Consider the following 18721-nt stretch of genomic DNA (forward strand, 5'->3'; position numbering starts at 1 on the left):
GCGCGGGCCTCTCACTATCGCGGCCTCTCTTGCTGCAGAGCACAGGCTCCAGACGCGCAGGCTCAGTAGTTGTGGCTCACGGGCCCAGTTGCTCCGCGGCATGTGGGATCTTCCCAGACCAGGGCTCGAACCCGTGTCCCCTGCATTGGCAGGCAGATTCTCAACCACTGTGCCACCAGGGAAGCCCCAAGAAGTTCTTTTTGTGAAACCATAATTCAAGTTTCATACTTGACCAATTTGTTTGAACCATGTGATAATTACAATACAATAATACAATACAATTACAAAAACCACTTTGAGTTGCCTTTCACACAGAAGGTGTTATTTTTATAGTCTTAGTTATTTTGGAGAGGCCTTTATGTTAGACCCTTCACATCGTTTGGACCCTGAGCTTTATTTTTTCTTTCCCTTGCCCTGTAAATATATTTTTTAAATTTTAATATTTTTCTTATGTCAGCATGCCCACAAAATAAATGTAATTTTGAAGATTACTTACCTCATTTAATTTTTTTTTTTGGCCTTCACTTTTACCCAGGTAGTTCCTCAAAAGTTTTTTTTTCAAAGCTTTTTGATCTATCCCTGTATCCATTTGTATATCTATATCAATTTCTATATGTGTAAATATTTTTGTTTTTCCAAATTATTGTTGATATGGATCATCTGACTCATAGGAAAGTGAGAAAAGCTAATGCCACTTCGTCTATTATAACTAAAAGTTTCTTTATAAGAAACACTTTTATAAGTGTTTAGGGGGCTTTTTTCTGTCAATAAATTAGTATTTGTCAATGTTAAGACATTTCCTGAACATTTTTATTCCTCACACAGCTGCCTCTATCCCAGCACCATGGCCTTCTCAGAACTTCTCCAACATGTGGGAAATTTTGGAAGATTCCATATTATACTTGCCATTGCGAGCTTATCATTAGTTACTCTCATCACCACTCACAACTTCGTGGAGATCTTTTCTTCGGCTATTCCTGCTTATCATTGCTACATCCATCTCCTTGGCAACACCACATCTCAAATCAACCTTACTAGGAACAAAACAGCTCATGCCCTCCTGAGAATTTCCATCCCAACGGGTGCAAACAAAAAGCAGGAGCAATGTCATTGCTTTGGGCAAACCCAATGGCAGCTTTTAAATAACAATGACATGACCGTAAATAGCACTGAGCTGGAGACAACCTTGCTTGGATGGTTGGACCTATGACCAAAGCTTTTTTACCTCTACTGTTGTAACTCAGGTATGAAATAATGTGAAAAATAGTAATTGGTCATTTTTTATGTACAAGCCTCCACATTAAATTTGCTTGAGATGCTTAGGTTTGGAATCTGTTACCCAGATAACAAAAATCTTAAATATGTGAAGGAAAAAAGAAGGGAAACACTTGCTGAAAAATTACAGCCATTGACTGTATTAGCTTTTTACTCTATTATAGTAGTGAAGAGTCATCTTAAGAGGCAGGCAGACCAACATTTGAGTTCCAGTTTAACAATTACTTGCATGTGATTTACAGCATGTATCTTAACATTTCCTAAGCAAGAAAATGAAATATTACCTATTAAGGATCTTAAAATTATTAAACGAAAAACATGCCAAAGTCTCTTAAGTTGATAGCTCAGTGCATTACTAAAAAGCACAAGACAAGAAAACATTAAGCAATTTTTGCATTTACCCTTTGTGTTAAATGTATTTTACATTTTATGAATGGGTAAATGAATCTCAGGCAGGCAGTATAAAGTGTCCTTTTGCTCAAAAATGGTAAGTGGTAGACTTGTAATTTCATCAATTATGTCTAACTTGGTATAACATGCATATCCAAAACTATACTGTACCTCATTTTTGTTAAGAAGAAAACTGAATATTGACAAGTATTATCATGAAAATTAAGAATTCATAAAAGAAATTTCCTAAACCTTTAAACAGATGATATAGAAGACTATTTTATCATCATGAACTCTATTTTTCCCCCATTATTCTAGTTTGTCAATGCTATTGTTAAAATATGCTGCCAAAATTAAACTTGACCCATTAATGTTAGGGTGAGTCTGCAATTTACCTCCATTACTGGGGAAATTCTGTTGATTTAGTGCAACTCCACTTGATAAGTACTTTTTAATTCAAATACTGCTTCCTATCTTTCTTTAATTTTTTTTTTTTTCAGTCAGACATTCAAAATTTCAGTATAAGAAATAAATGAAACTACTTAAAATATTAAATTATCTATTGTAAATACCCACTTGAATGCCTCAAAAACAACTTGATTTAATGTATTTTTTTCACTAGCATTTGCAACTCAAGGCTGCACCTCTTAGAGAGGCAAATTGTATATATTGTTCAGATCACAAATCTGCAGGCCATAATTTTCTCCCCCCCCTTAACTTTTTCATCTAATTTTCTGTCAAGTCATCTATTATAGAATTTAGATGTGTCTATATTTACATTTCCACTTCCACTGCTGCCAAACCATTAAAACCACAAATTTCACCTGCATCATTTTAATTGTCCCTAATTCTTCTTCCCTCCATTTATACTCTCCTCTGATATGTTTTGCACACTATAACAAGATTTGTTTTTCTAAAACAGAAATCTTCTCATGCTTAGTCCTTAAAACATATCAATAACTTCTTTGTCTTCATAGTCTGCATTCAAAATAAATGATTTGAACAATCTAGAAGATAAGATCTCTCAGTTTTAATATCATTCCATGCATCTTATAGTTCTTTTATCTACCGACATTCTCTATATAATTCCTGGCAACTGTCAGGAGTGGAATGAAATTCAGTGGAATAAAATACAACTGTATTGGTCATTAATATATCACAAGAGCCTCACACAGTACTTAGAACATAATGAGCACTTAGTAAGTTTAAAGTACCTTGAAACTTTTAAACATTTTTCAAACATACCTCTCAATTTTTAAGCGTACATCATCAAAATGATTTTTTTTACCTCATACTGAACAATTATACAACTTGCATACCCAACTTTGTTTTATAATCTTTGATCTATCTAATTTTCTCTTTTTAGTGGGATTTAGTATGTGATTCACAGTCACTCAAATCACTGTCACAGTCCATTTTCATGGCAGGATACAAAAGTGGATCTCCTGTAAGTGGCTATTTTGCTGACAGGTAAGTCTTATATTTTGTTTCATAAATGACCCAAAATATATAATACATACAGTCTCTAAGAGCACAGTGTTAAAGGCTGAAGACCCAGAAAGAGGCAAAAACAGGCGTATTGAGAAAGCAGATATTCTATATAGTTGCAGTCTGGTTAGAAGGTACATGCCAAATAGTGCTGAATGAGTAGAGCTGCATCGTTTGAAAAGGAAGGCTTCTGATTTAGTTTGGGTTGCTCTTGAAACAGAATCTAGGACAATATACTTGTGTGCAAGTTCTTTATTTAGGGTGTGATCCAAGGAAGCATGAAAAGGGAAGGTGGGAAGGGAAAGAAACTAATATAAGGTATATTAACAAGCAGGGTACCATATGGGAACCTGAGACTCAATCCCTCTGTGGTCTTCTGGGAAATTATGTTAGCATGCCTCAGAGTTGTGCCACCTGAGACGTTAGGAAGACGGTGGGTGGCTTCTCCTGGCATTTATAATTTTCCCTGTACACAGAGACTGTGGTCAGAGAAATCCCGTTGGTAGTAGACACAGGTGCTTGGCCTTAGAAGACATTAGAAGGTATAGAAAGTTTAAGTATTGAGGGAATTGGCAAGGCATCAGTATCATCTGCTACAACATCACAAAGGATATGAGAGTCACCTTGAGACTTATCTATTGACTAGTAAGTCAAGAAATAAAATTAATTGTGTAATATATTCACAGTAGTGGTAAAAATAACAATGACTATTTAAAGGTAGATGAACTAAAAGTAAAGTGGAAAAAGAATTAGTTGGATAAAATGCATAGAGCAAAATTTCATATAAAATCATAAGGTTTTGAAAGTATATTCCAAGTTAAGGAATTTGGATAGTATCCTTCATAACACAAAACATAATTGAGTTATTCTTTTGTTGTAAGACATAGTAAAAAAAATCTTAATTTAGGAAAATAATCTGTCAAGCATAAGAAAAAGAGACTGGAGAAATGTGCAATAACAGTGCAAATAGATTAATGGGTCAGTCAAACATTTTAGAAGTGAGAAGACTCTGAAATGTAAATGTCTTGGAAAATTTTATCGAAGGGAAGAAATGAATAGGTTTAGAAAACATTATAAATGAAGGAAAAGGAGAGGAAGGCTTTATTATGGAAGATGGTGACAGGAATTATGGTAGCCTGACAGATACAAAGTTGGGAAGATTTTATGGATAAAGATTTGTTTGAGAAGAGTCAGTCCAATGAATCATCACCAAAAGCTATTATTTTCCAGACATAACTAGATACTGATATTTCTATGATGTGTAAAATCACTCTGATCATGTAAAACTTACATTCTTGATCTGACTAAAGAGTTTGTCAAAGTCCTTTGGATCATTCTTGCAACTTTTCTATCAGTTTGAAATTGTTTCAAAATAAAAGGTAATCCTTTAAAAAATGGTAGCCAGAAAGTCATTCCAGGCTAAGATTAAAAAAAAAACAAAAAAAAAAAACAAAAAAAAAACTTACATTCTTTTGAGAAAGCTGTATATTTATTAGCATTTTTCCACATAATGGGATTATTGTAACCAAAAAGGTAAGAACAGAGAAGAGCAGATATCTCTCAAGATGGAACTTCTCAGACCAATTCATACAATTGTACAATGACATATAAACTTTTATTATTTTAGATTGTTTGCATGACTCAATTGGTTTTCTTCTAGATTTGGCCAGAAACCTGTGTTGATGGCTTCTTCCCCGTTCTTGGCATTACTGGGCACCTACTCAGTTTTTGCACCAACCTTCCCAATTTACTGTACAACTTGATTTCTTATGGCATTATCACTGGGGGCAATATATAGCAATTCTCTTGCACTTTGTAAGTTTGACTTAGTTCTTGTCTTCTCACCTAACTTTGTCAAGTTTTAAACACACTGTTTATGGGATTAGCTCTTGATACTTTTCAGCTATAGAATGGATTCCAACCAGTGCCAGATCTATCATCATGACAGTGAGGGCTCTGCTTCTGAGCACTGGGCAGGTGATACTGGCTGGAGTGGCTTATGTCTTCCGAGACTGGCACATGCTACAATTGTCCATTTCTGTGCCTTCGTCTTTTTTCTGTTCCTCTGGTATGTAGATTTTTCTGGTTTGTTTTCCTTGTGATGGTTGGGCACTGAAACTTTCAATAAATGTGGACTGCTGGTCACTTTACATCTTATTGTAATAAGAAAAATGTTCAGAAAAGGACTTAATGGATAAATCTCAAAAGTTCAAGGAATATGCTAAATTAAATGTTTAATTAATTTAAGCAATTTAAAGTAGAATTTTGCTTGGGTTCTCTCTCTCTCTCTCTCTCTCTCACTCACACACACACACACACATGTTGTTATCACTGTCCAAAAAAATAAATTAATAGGAAGCATGTTTGTTACAGAAAAACAAAACTTGAATTAGTTGAGTAATGACCATAATGTGGAGGAACAAGCTTGCAAGAGACATGATAGAACTTCATTAGGGTTGAGGTAGGGAGAACTTTACCACATGAAGCTGACAGTAGTTTCTGAAATGTGTTTTTTTTTTTTAAAAAAAAAAAAAAAGGTTAATTTGGCATCAGTCACATCTTTCTCTTTCTTAAAAATTTAAAAGTGCAGAAATCAAATGTTATTTTCAAATCTAAAAACAATATAAATGAAAAATAAAATATAAAAAAAAATCAGTACCATATCAGTAAGTGGAGTGTTGAGGGAGGAAAATGACCTGAGTTCTTTCCTGAATCATCTCTTCCTAATTGGAGAAGCCATAGTGTTCTAGAGGTGTCCCACCACCATTAAATGGAATCAAGGTATCTCTGAATTCTTATTCTGTTTGGATTAGCCTCCTATTCCATTTCAGTGTTGCTGCCTCTCTTCACAAAGATGGCCATCACAATCTGCTCATTGGCTGATTATATCTGGCAAGTTGGATAAAGCATTCAAGGAAATGAAGTAAGTAGCCCATTTAAATGGAAGAAAAGATGTTGCAGAGAATCTACACACTGAGGTAAGAAAGAAATAATAATGTCTTGAAGTTTCTTCCTTATAAAGGTAAAAAATCAATACAAATAAATTGTACCACCATAAGGAAAGCAAAAAGTCATAATAAACACTAACAGTGGAATCTCAACTGAAGGAAAAGTTTTAGTAATCATTTTTGGCCATGGATTGATGACTGAATAACAGTGATTACAAAGCTATAATGATTGAATAACATGATTCCAAGTAATAGCCTATATTTCAATCTAACTCACAGTGAATACATTAAATGTACAGTGTAACTCAAATGTGTTAAGCCACACAAAATTTCCATAATAAGGATTTGTTGTTTCTTTCACATTACAACTGAGCTTGGCTCCATCACATAAAACTGAGGAAGGCCAGTTTTCTTCTTCTCCCAGTAGTACTGATGTGTATGGAACTTTCTGGATATTTGGGGGGAAATGAATAGATTACAATTGAATTCAAGAGGTAAGACTTGGAAGTATTCCTAATTCACAAAGAAATAGGCCTGGAGTATAAACATTGTGCCAAATACCAAGTGGAGAAACTATGACTAATTCTGCTCAAAAACTCACATAGTATGAAATAATATAACACATGGTGATATATTGAAAGTGTAAACAAGGAGCCATGTGAATATATAGAAAATGATTCTTTTGGGAAGTTTAAGAAACTTAGTGTTGAATAAGGTTTAATTTCTTTATTAACTTCATTTAATCTTATATCCCCCCCATAAGATGGGAGTAATATTAATAACTGCCTAACTTTGACACAGGATTTGTACACAGCTCAAGTGAGATGAAAAGTTGAAAATACTTCATAATATCTAAAAAGTAATACACATTTTCAAGTGTAAGAACACATTTTTAGCAAAAAATAATCTTCTTTGTTAGGACTGTAAAATGATGTGGAAGAGAATATAAAATAATTCTAGGGAAATAAGTTAGAGAATACTTGTTTCATTGTTTTCCATTCATGTTTTTTAATATGTTTCAAAGTATTTTCACTTTGAAGGTTTTGCAAACTGCAATGAAAGAGCTCACTTTTCTCAAACATCATTCCAAGAAAATAAAGGTCATTTCGAGTTCCGTCAGGTGCAGGATAATTGTTTTCCTGAGTTTTCTGAGGTTTGTCAGAACCTTAATACTGTAACATCAACGAGAACCATGCCAACTACATAGTGTGCTAGTTCAAATTATGTATTTTAAAACATAAAAAATAAAATCCATAACTAGAGTTTGAAATTACATATTTTGTGTAAAGATTTGTGGAAAGATAAATTAGCAGAAACCATGGTGTTTCATAGAAGACTGAAAGATTCTAATAGAAGAGTAGTTGGTAGCACAATTCAGGATAGAAGACCAATGCCATTTACATTAGGAAGCAATATTCCATTCCATAGTGGCTAATAGTACCATGTTTTGAGTCATAAGACTATGCCAAACTTCTTGTTGCAATACTCACTAGTTATGTGATATTGGGTAAATTGCTTATGCTTTTTAATTATAAAATTGTGTCATACTTCAAAATGTTGCTGTATGGTTTAAATTTACAACCTTCAACAAATATTTACTTAGCCCTTGTCTATTATTTTTCTAGGTACTGTATATGCAGCAGTGTACAACATTGATAAAACCCTTGCTGTCATTAAGTATATTTTCTAAAAGGAAAAAAATAATAATCAAAAAATTGCATAATATGACAAGGTATGACAAATCTCATAATTAAAAATTAATCCTGACATAGCCATAGAGATGGAAAACAGATCAATGTTTGTCAGAATTTGAAGAGAAGGGAAGGGTAACTAGGAGAAACACAAAATTTTTTTAGGGCCATGAAACTATGCTGTATGGTACTGTAGTATTAGATACATAACCCTATGCATTTTTCAAAACCCATATAATTTTATAGTACATATATAACTTTAGTGAACAGATGCAAACTTTTAAGAAGTCTCTTAGGAGGTTGTGGGAACCTAGGATAGACTGAAGACTGTGTTAAGGAATCTGATTGTCATAACCCCGAGGGGATGAAAAAAGGATGCTGGCCTAAGTAATTTTAGAAATGAGTAGAAATTGTAAGGACAAAATGAACTGCACACAAGCACTGTACTCCTGTTAGTAAAATTGTTTCTCATTTGGGGTACCAGGTTAACAAATCTGAAATTTCTGAACATATATACTGGATTTGAACAAATAAGTAAATTGATTGTGGGTGATAGGAGGTAGGTTTCTCATTGTTGGAGAAGATGGTTATAGATAAGTAAGAGGATGACTAGAATGGACCATCTTATACTAAATTAGAGTTGTAGATATCAGTATAAACTCATGTTTAGACTAATATAGATATAAATTAATTAGAAATATTTATAGGTAGGTGTATATACTTTATTAATACACATATAAGTGTTTCCTTACTCTATCAGCTTAGAGGGTCTAGAAGCAATGACATTTCAGTAACCATAAGCACACTTAGTGCCCAGTTCTTAGTTTCTAACACCATTCTCCAATAATTTTTTTTTTAAAGGGCCCCTTGGAGAAATGACTGATTCTAGAGCTGAAGCACAGGACATACATGAGCCTAGATCAGTTTATTGTGTATGAAAAAGGAAGTACTGGGGGATAAAAGCATTCACAGAATAATGGGGTATATCATAACAAAGAGATCCAAGGGTGAATTGAAAGTTTCCAATGGCCAAAGCTAGAAAAATTTAAGCAACAAAATGACATAGTATTGGATTTTAACCCAACTGGATTATAAAAAATAAATATCTGTATGTCCATACTGATACAAATAAATGACTAGATAAATGCATACATGGAGAAGAAAATAAAAATCTCCAGTATAGAAAAATTCTGAATAATTTATGTCTGTTAAGAAATGAGCTTGACCTCTGTGGTCTACAAGGTATCAATATACTGAACATATTACTATGGTTACTTTAGGCCATGAAACTAGGTATATTTTAAATGAAATCATTTTTAACATATTAACTTAAAATGTTTGTAGGTACTCCAAGCTAAAATTTATTTTGTTTAAACAGTTTCCTTAATCCTGAGAAATAATGGTTATCAACCCAGCAAAAACCAAAATACAAAAATTCTCACAAAATACACAGCTGTCATTCTTCTATTTTGTGTTACATTTCTGATTCAATTATTCCTATCCTTCTCTGCATTTTTTCTTCTTCATTTGGTGGTCCTTATTACTTCCTGTGAAAGATACTGAAATCATTAATTCAATGCTTTTTATTCTAAGAATTAAAACCTTCTGTCTAAATACTACATTATCTGAGTCTAATACGTTATGTGATGTTTTAATTCTTTAGTTCAAAATATTTACTAATTTATATTGTGATTTCTATATTGACACATGGATTACTGAGAGAGAAATATATTCCTTTTTTTTAATTTTTATTTTATATTGGAGTATAGTTGATTAACAATGTTGTTAGTTTCAGGTGTACAGCAAAGTGATTACATTATACATTTACATGTATCCATTCTTTTTCAAGTTCTTTTCCCATTTAGGTTATTATGGAATATTGAGCAGAGTTCCCTGTGCTATACAGTAGGTCCTTGTTGGTTATCTACTTTAAATATAACAGTATGTATATGTCAATCCCAAATTCTCAATCTATCCCTCCTGCCCCCCATTCCCCCCCAGAAACCATACATTCTTTTCTAAGTCTGTGAGTCTGTTTCTGTTTTGTAAATAAGTTCATTTGTATCATTTTTTTTAGATTCCGCATATAAGCTGTATCATATGATATTTGTCTTTCTCTGTCTGACTTACTTCAGTTCGTATGATAATCTCCATGTCCACCCATATTGCTGTAAATGGCATTATTTCATTCTTTTTAATGGCTGAGTAACATTCCATTGTTTATATATACCACATCTTCTTGATCCATTCATCTGTTGATTGACATTTAGGTTGCTTACATGTCTTGGCTATTGTAAACAGCACTGCAGGGAACATGGGGAGTATGTATCCTTTTGAACCATGATTTTCTCCAGATATATGCCCAGGAGTGGGATTGCTGGATCATATGGTAGCTCTATTTTTACTTTCCTACAGAACCTCCATACTGTTCTCCATAGTGGTTGTACCAATTTACATTCCCACCAACAGTGTAGGAGGGTTCCCTTTTCTCCACACCCTCTCTAGCATGTATTGTTTGTAGACTTTTTGATGGTCATTCTGACTGGTGTAATGCGATAGCTCATTGTAGTTTTGATTTGCATTTCTCTAATAATTAGTGATGTTGAGCATTTTTCATGTGCCTGTTGGCCATCTGTATGTCTTCTTCAGAGAAATGTCTATTTAGATCTGCCCATTTTTTTATTGGGTTGTCTGTTTTTTTGATGTTGAGCCACATGAACTGTCTGTAAATTTTGGAGGCTAATCCCTTGTCAGTCGCATCATTTGCAAATATTTTCTCCCATTCTGTGTGTTGTCTTTTCATTTTGTTTATGTTTTCTTTTGTTGTGTAAAAGCTTTTGAGTTTAATTAGGTTCCATTTGTTTGTTGTTTTTTTTTTTTTTTTTCCATTGCTCTTGGAGACAAATTGAAAAAGATCTTGCTGTGATTTATGTCAAAGAGTGTTCTGCTGATGTTTCCTCTAAGTTTTATAATATCTGGTCTCACATTTAGGTCTTTAATCCATTTTGAGAATGTTAAAGAATGTTTTAATTCCATTTTTTTACATGAAGCTGTCCAGTTTTCCCAGCACCATTTATTGAAGAGACTGTCTTTTCTCCATTGTAGAGTCTTGGCTCCTTTGTTGTAGATTAATTTACCATAGGTGTGTGGGTTTATTCCTGGGCTTTCTATCCTGTTCCACTGATCTATATTTCTCGTTTTGTGCCAGTACCATACTGTTTTGATGACTGTAGCTTTGTAGTATAGTCTGACACCAGGGAGCTTGATTCCTCCTGTTCCGTTTTTCTTTCTCAAGGTTCCTTTGGCTATTCGGGGTCTTTTGTGTTTCCATATAAATTGTAAAAATTTTTGTTCTAATTCTGTGAAAAATGTCATTGGTAATTTGATGGGCATTGCATTGAATCTGCAGATTCCATTGGGCAGTATAGTCATTTTGACTATTAGAAGAATATTGATTCTTCTAATCCAAGAACATGGTATCTCTCTCCATCTATTTGTGTCATCTTTTATTTCTTTCATTAGTATCTTATAGTTTTCTGAGTACAGGTTTTTGCTTCCTTAGGTATTTTAGGTATTCCTGGGTATTTTATTCTTTTTGTTGCAGTGGTGAATTTGATTGTTTCCTTAATTTCTCTTTCTGATCTTTCATTGTTAGTGTATAGGAATGCAAGAAATTACTGTGTATTAATTTTGTATCCTACAACTTTATCAGATTCATTGATGAGGCCTAGTAGTTTTCTGGTAGCATCTTTAGGATTTTCTATGTAGAGTATTATGTCATCTGCAAAGAGTGACCATTTTACTTCTTCTTTTCCAATTTGAATTCCTTTTATTTATTTTTCTTCTCTGATTTCCATGGCTAGGACTTCCAAAACTATGTTGAATAAAGGTGGCAAGAGTGGAGATGCAGCAACATGGATGGACCTAGAGATTGTCATACTGAATGAAGTAAGTCAGACAGAGAAAGACAAATGTCATGTTGCTTATATGTGGAATCTTAAAAAGTGGTACAAACAGACTTATTTACAAAACAGAAGTAGAGTCACAGATGTAGAAAACAAACTTATGGTTACCAAGGGAGAAAGAGTGGGGATAAATTGGGAGATTGGGATTGACATATACACACTACTATGTGTAAAATAGATAACTAATAAGGGCCTACTGTATAACACAGGAGACTCTATTAATACTCTGTAATGACCTATATGGGAAAAGAATCTAAAAAGAGTGGATATATGTGTATGTATAACTGTGGATATATGTGTATGTTTGTTGAATAGAAGTGGTGAGAGTGGACATTCTTGTCTTATTCCTGATCTGAGAAGAAATGCTTTCAGCTTTTCCCCATTGAGTACGATGCTAGCTGTATGTTTGTCATATATGGCCTTTATTATGTTGAGGTAGTTTCCCTCAGTGCCCACTTTCTGGAGAATTTTTATCATAAATGGGTGTTGAATCATGTCAAAGCTTTTTCTGATTCTATTGAGATGATCATACGGTTTTTAGTCTTCAGTTTGTTGATGTGGTGTATCACACTGATTAATTTGAGGATATTGAAAAATTCTTGCATCCCTGGGATAAATCCCACTTGATCATGGTGTATGATCCTTTAATGTATTGTTGGATTCGGTTTGCTAGTATTTTGCTGAGGATTTTTGTATCTATGTTCATACATGATATTGGCCTGTAATCTTCTTTTTTTGTGGTATTTTTGTCTGGTTTTGCTATCAGGGTGATGGTGGCCTCATAGAATGAGTTTGGGAGTTTTCCTTCCTCTACAAGTTTTTGGAAGAATTTTTAGGATAGGTATTAACTCTTCTCTAAATGTTTGATAGAATTTGCCCGTGAAACCACCTGCTCCTGGACTTTTGTTTGTTGGGAGTTTTTAAATCACAGTTTCAATTACAGTACTTATGACTGCTCTGTTCATAGTTTCTATTTCTTTCTGGTTCAGTCTTAGGATATTGGACCTTTCTAAGAATTTGTACCTTCTGGGCTGTCCATTTTATTGGCATAGTCTCTCATGATCCTTTGTATTTCTGTGGTGTTGGTTGTAACTTGTCCTTTTTCATGTGTAATTTTATTGATTTGAGCCCTCTCCCTTTTCATCTTGATGAGTCTGGCTAAAGGTATATCAATTTTGTTTATCTTTTCAAAGAACCAGGTTTTAGTTTCATTGATCTTTTCTATTGTTTTCTTTGTCTCAATTTATTTCTGATCTGTTCTTTATGATTTCTTTCCTTCTACTAACTTTGTGTTTTGTTTGTTCTTCTTTCTCTAGTTAATTCATGTGTAAGGTTAGGTTTTTTTTTGAGATTTTTCTTGTTTCCTGAGGTAAGATTTTATTGCTATAAACTTCCCTCTTAGAACTGCTTTTGCTGCTTCCCATAGGTTTTGGATTGTCATGTTTTCATTGTCATTTTCTCTAGGTATTTTTTAATTTTCTCTCTGATTTCTTCAGTGATTCATTGGTTGTTTAATAGCATATTGTTTAGCCTCCAGGTGTTTGTGTTTTTTACATTTTTTTCCCTGTAATTTATTTCTAATCTCATACCGTTGTGGTTGGAAAAGATGTTTGATATGATTTCAATTTTCTTAAATTTATCGAGGCTTGATTTGTGACCCAAATTGTGATCTACCCTGGAGAATGTTGCATGAGCACTTGAGAAGAAAGTATATTCTGCTGCCTTTGGATAGAGTGCTCTAAAAATATCAATTAAGTCCATCTGGTCTAATGTGTCATTTAAGGCTGTGTTTCCTTATTAATTTTCTGCCTGGATGATCTGTCAATTGACAAAAGTGGGGTGTTACAGCCCTCGGCTATTATTGTGTTACTCTTGATTTCCTCTTTTATGGCTGTTAGCATTTGGCTTATATATTGAGGTGTTTCTATGTTGGGTACATATATATTAACAATTGTTATATCTTCTTGGATTGATTCCTTGATCATTATGTAGAGCTCTTTGTCTTTTGTAACAGTCTTTATTTTAAAGTCTATTTTGTCTGATATGAGTATTGCTACTCCAGCTTTCTTCTGATTTCCATTTGCATGGAATACCTTTTTCCATCCCCTCACTTTCAGTCTTTATGTGTCCCTAGATTTGAAGTGGTTCTCTTGTAGACAGCATATATAAGGGTAGTGTTTTTGTATACATTCAGCCAGTCTATGTCTTTTGGTTGGAACATTTAATACATTTATGTTTAAGGCAATTATCAATATGTATGTTCTTATTGCCATTTTGTTAATTATTTTGGATTTGTTTTTGTAGGTCTTTTTTCTTCCATTCCTCTTTTGTTCTCTTCTTTTGTGATTTGATGACTGAGTTTAGTGTTGTGTATGGATTCATTTTTCTTTTGTGTGTGTGTGTGTGTGTATCTATTGTAGATTTTCAGTTTGCAGTTACCATGAGGTTTTGATATAGCAGTCTATATATATAAAAGATTATTCTGAGTTGCTGGTCTTTTAATTTCAAATGCATTTCCAATATCATGCATTCATACTCTCCTCTTCTCATTATTGCTGGTTTTGATATCATATTTGTGTGTGGATGATTTCCTACGTTTACTGCATATTTGCCTTTACCAGTGAGCTTTTCCATTTGTAATTTTCTTGTTTCTAATTGTGGCCTTTTCTTTTCTGCCTAGAGAAGTTCCTTTAGCATTTGTTGCAAAGCTGGTCTGCTGGTGCTGAATTCTCTTAGCTTTTGCTTGTCTGTAAGTTTTTGATTGTCCCTTAGCTTTTGATTTTGCTGTCTAATCTGAATTGGAGCCTTGCTGGGTAGAGTACTCTTGGCTGAAAGTTCTTTCTTTTCATCACTTTAAATATATCCTGCCACTCCCTTCTGGCCTGCAGAATTTCTGCTGAAAAATCATCTGATAACCTTATGGGAATTCCCTTGTATGTTATCTGTTGCTTTTCCCTGTTGCTTTTAATTTTTTTTTGTCTTTATTTTTGTCTATTTGATTACTATGTATCTCAGCATGTTCTTCCTTGGGTTTATCCTGCCTGGAACTCTGTGCTTCCTGGACTTGGGTGACTGTTTCCTTTCCCATGCTAGGGGAGTTTTCAGCTATTACCTCTTCAAATATTTTCTCAGATCCTTTCTCTCTCTCTTCTCTTTCTGGGATCCCTATAATGTGAATGTTGGTGAGTTTTATGTTGTCCCAGATGTCTCTTAGGCTGTCCTCATTTCTCTTCATTCTTTCTTCTTTATTTTGTTCCATGGCAGTGATTTCCAACATTCTGTCTCCAGGCTCACATCCGTTTTTCTGCCTCAGTTATTCTGCTATTGATTCCTTCTAGTGTATTTTTCATTTCAGTTACTGTACTGTTCATCTCTGCTTGTTTGTTCTTTAGTTCTTCTAGGTCTTTGTTAAACATTTCTTTTTCTTTAGTTCTTGTAAGTTTTTGTTAAATTTTTCTTTTATCTTCTCTATCTGTGCCTCCATTCTTTTTCTGAGATCTTAGGTCATCTTTATTATCATTACTCTGAATTATTTTTCATGTAGATTGCCTATCTCCACTTTGCTTAGTTGTTCTTCTGGGGTTTTACCTTGTTCATTCATCTGGGACATATTCCTCTGCCATCTCATTTTGTCTAACTTTCTGTGATTGCAGTTTCCATTCTGCAGGCTGCAGGGTTGTAGTTCTTCTTACTCCGGTGTCTGCCCCCTGGTGGGTAAGGCTAAGAGGCTTGTGCAGGTTTCCTGATAGGAGGGACTGGATTTTGCCCACTGGTGGGTAGAGTTGGCTCTTGTCCCCCTGGTGGGCAGGGCCATGTCGAAGGGTGTGCTTAATAGGCAGTCGTTTCCTCAGGAAGGCTTTAAGCAGCCTATATGCTAATGGGTGGGGCTGTGTTCCTGCCCTGTTGGTTGTTTGGCCTGAGGTGTCCCAGCACTGGACCCTACACACTGTTGGATGGGGCCAGGTCTTGGTTAGAAAATGGTGGCCTCCAGGAGGGTTCACACCAATGAGTACTGCCCAGAAATACCAGTTCCAGTGTCTTTGTCCCTTCAGTGAGCCATAGCTGCCCCCTGCCTCCACATGAGACTCTTCAATATCAGCAGGTATGTCTGGCCCAGGCTCTTATGAAGTCACTGCTTTTTATCCCCTGGGTTCTGGTGTGCACGAAACCTTGTGTGTTCCCTCCAATAGTGGAGTTTCTGTCTCCCCTAGTCCTGTGGAATTCCTGCAATCAAACCCCAATGGCCTTCAAAGGAAGATTCTCTGGGGGCTCCTCCTCCCATTGCCCAACCCCCAGGCTGGGTAGCCTGACCTGGGGGCTCAGAACTTTCACTTCTGTGGAAGAACTTCTGTGGTATAATTATTTTGCAGTTTGTGGGTCACCCACCTGGTGGGTATGGAATTTGATTTGATCGTGATTGCACCCCTCCTACCACCACATTTTGACTGCTTCTTTGTCTTTGGATGTATGATATCATTTTTGGTATGTTCTAGCCTTTTTTTCCCCCCAGTGGTTGCTCAGCAGTTAGTTATGATTTTGGTGTTCTCGTAAGAAGAGGTGAGCTCATATCCTTCTAATCCGCCATCTTGTCTGTGTCCCTATATTGTGTTTTTAATTTCAAACTCCATCTGTTTATGGCTCAATGGCTCCTGCAAAAATCAGATGGAATTGTCACAGCCAAGAGGAGTCCAGGGAGACACAACATTTAAATGTAGTTTTGGTATCATGGAAGACATCCAGAGTCAGGATCCCTGAATCTCTGCATGTAGTGCCATGCCTGAAGCAAGGTCCTAGAGTGACACCCCACCATGCGTGGTGGACAGCGGGCAGGATGTGATGGCCATCTTCACTCCAAGAAATGTATTTCTTAATTTCCAAGATAGAATTTTCTTGTTAGAGTTTTGTAATTGACCTCTGTCTTTTTGTAAATTGAAGTATAGTCGATTTACAGTACAACAAAGTGATTCCATTATATGGAATATATATATATATTCATTTTCAGATTCTTTTCCACTATGGGTTATTATCAGAGATTGAATATAGCTCCCTGTGCAATACAGTAGGTCCTTGTTGTTCATTTTATGTATAGTAGTGTGTGTCTGTTAATCCCAAACTCCTTATTCCTCCCCCTACCCTGTCTCCTTTGGTAACCATAACTTTGTTTTCTGTGTCTTTGAGTCTGTTTGTTTTGTAAATAAGTTCACTTTTATCATTTTTTTAGATTCCACATATAAGTGATATCATATGATATTTGCCTTTCTCTGCCTGACTTAGCTCACTTACCATGATAATCTCTAGGTCCATCCATGGTGCTGCAAATGGCATTATTTCATTCTTTTTTATGGCTGAGTAATATTTTATATATGTGTGTATATATGTGTGTGTGTGTATATGTGTGTGTGTATATATATACCACATTTTCTTGATCCATTCATCTGTTGATGGACACTTAGGTTGCTTCCATGTCTTATCTATTGTATATAGTGCCGCTATGAACATTGGGGGTGTATGTATCTTTTCAAATTAAAGTTTTCATCTTTTCTGGATATATGCCCAGGAGTGGGATTGCTGGATCACATAGTAACTCTATTTTTAGTTTTTTAAGGAACCACTTTACTGTTTTTTCATATTGTCTGCACCTATTTACACTCCTACCAACAGTAGAAGAGTTCACTTTTCTGCACACCCTCCTCAGCATTTATTATTTGTACACTTTTTGATGATGGCAATTCTGATTGGTGTGAGGTGATACCTCATTGTAGTTTTTATTAGCATTTCTCTCATAATTTGATTTTCATGGGCCTGTTGGCCATCTGTGTGTCTTCTTTGGAGAAATGTCTATTTAGGTCCTCTGCCCATTTTTTTCATTGCATTGTTTATTTATTTTTTGATATTGAGCTTTATGAGCTGTTTGTGTCTTTTGGAAATCAAGCCCTTGTCAGTCACATCATTTGAAAATATGTTTTCCCAGTCTGTAGGTTGTCTTTTCACTTGTTGATTGTTTCCTTTGCTGTGCAAAAGCTTATAAGTTTAATTAGGTCCAATTTGTTTATTTTTGCTTTTATTTCTATTGCCTTTCTATTGCCTTTTATTTCTATTGACCTAAGAATATATTGGTATGATTTATGTCAGAGAATGTTTTGCCTATGTTCTAAGAGTTTTATGGTGTCATGTCATATTTAAGCCTTTAAGCCATTTTAAGTTTTTTGTGTATGGTGTGACAGTGTTTTCTAACTTCATTGATTTATGTGTAGCTGTCCAGCTTTCCCAACATCACTTGCTGAAGAGACTGTTTTTTCTCCATTGTATATTCTTGCCTTCTTTGAAGATTGACCATAGTTGTGTGAGTTTATTTCTGGGTTCTCTATTCTGTTCCATTGTTCCATATGTCTATTTTTGTGCCATTACCACACTGTTTTGATTACTGTAGTATTGTCTGAAGTCTGGGAGGGTTATGCATCTGGCTTTGTTCTTTTTCCTCAGGATTGCTTTGGCAATTCTGGGTGTTTGGTGGTTCCATGAAAATTTTAGGATTATTCTAGTTCTGTGAAAAATGTCCTGGGTAATTTGATAGGGATCATATTAAATCTGTAGATTGCTCTGTGTAGTATGGCCATTTTAACAATATTCTTCCAATCCAAGAACATGGGATATCTTTTCATTTCTTTGAATCATCTTCAGTTTCCATTATTAGTATTTTATAGTCCTCAGCATATGTCTTTCAACTCCTTGGAATTGACCTCTGTCTGAATTGCAATCTGAGAATGTGAATGAGATATTAGTATAGTCTCATTTTTAGATGCCTTACCTATGCCTTAAAGTATGTTCTATAATTACTATTTTTCATGTTATATGTTCTATCAATATGCATAAATCTATACAGTTCACATTTCTCTATCATGTAATAATTTTCTAATTGTAAGAACATTTTTAAAAAAATAACCTTTACAGAAAGCGATAATAA

The sequence above is a fragment of the Eschrichtius robustus genome, chromosome 17 (assembly GCF_028021215.1).
Source record: "Eschrichtius robustus isolate mEscRob2 chromosome 17, mEscRob2.pri, whole genome shotgun sequence".
Classification (NCBI taxonomy): Eukaryota; Metazoa; Chordata; class Mammalia; order Artiodactyla; family Eschrichtiidae; genus Eschrichtius; species Eschrichtius robustus.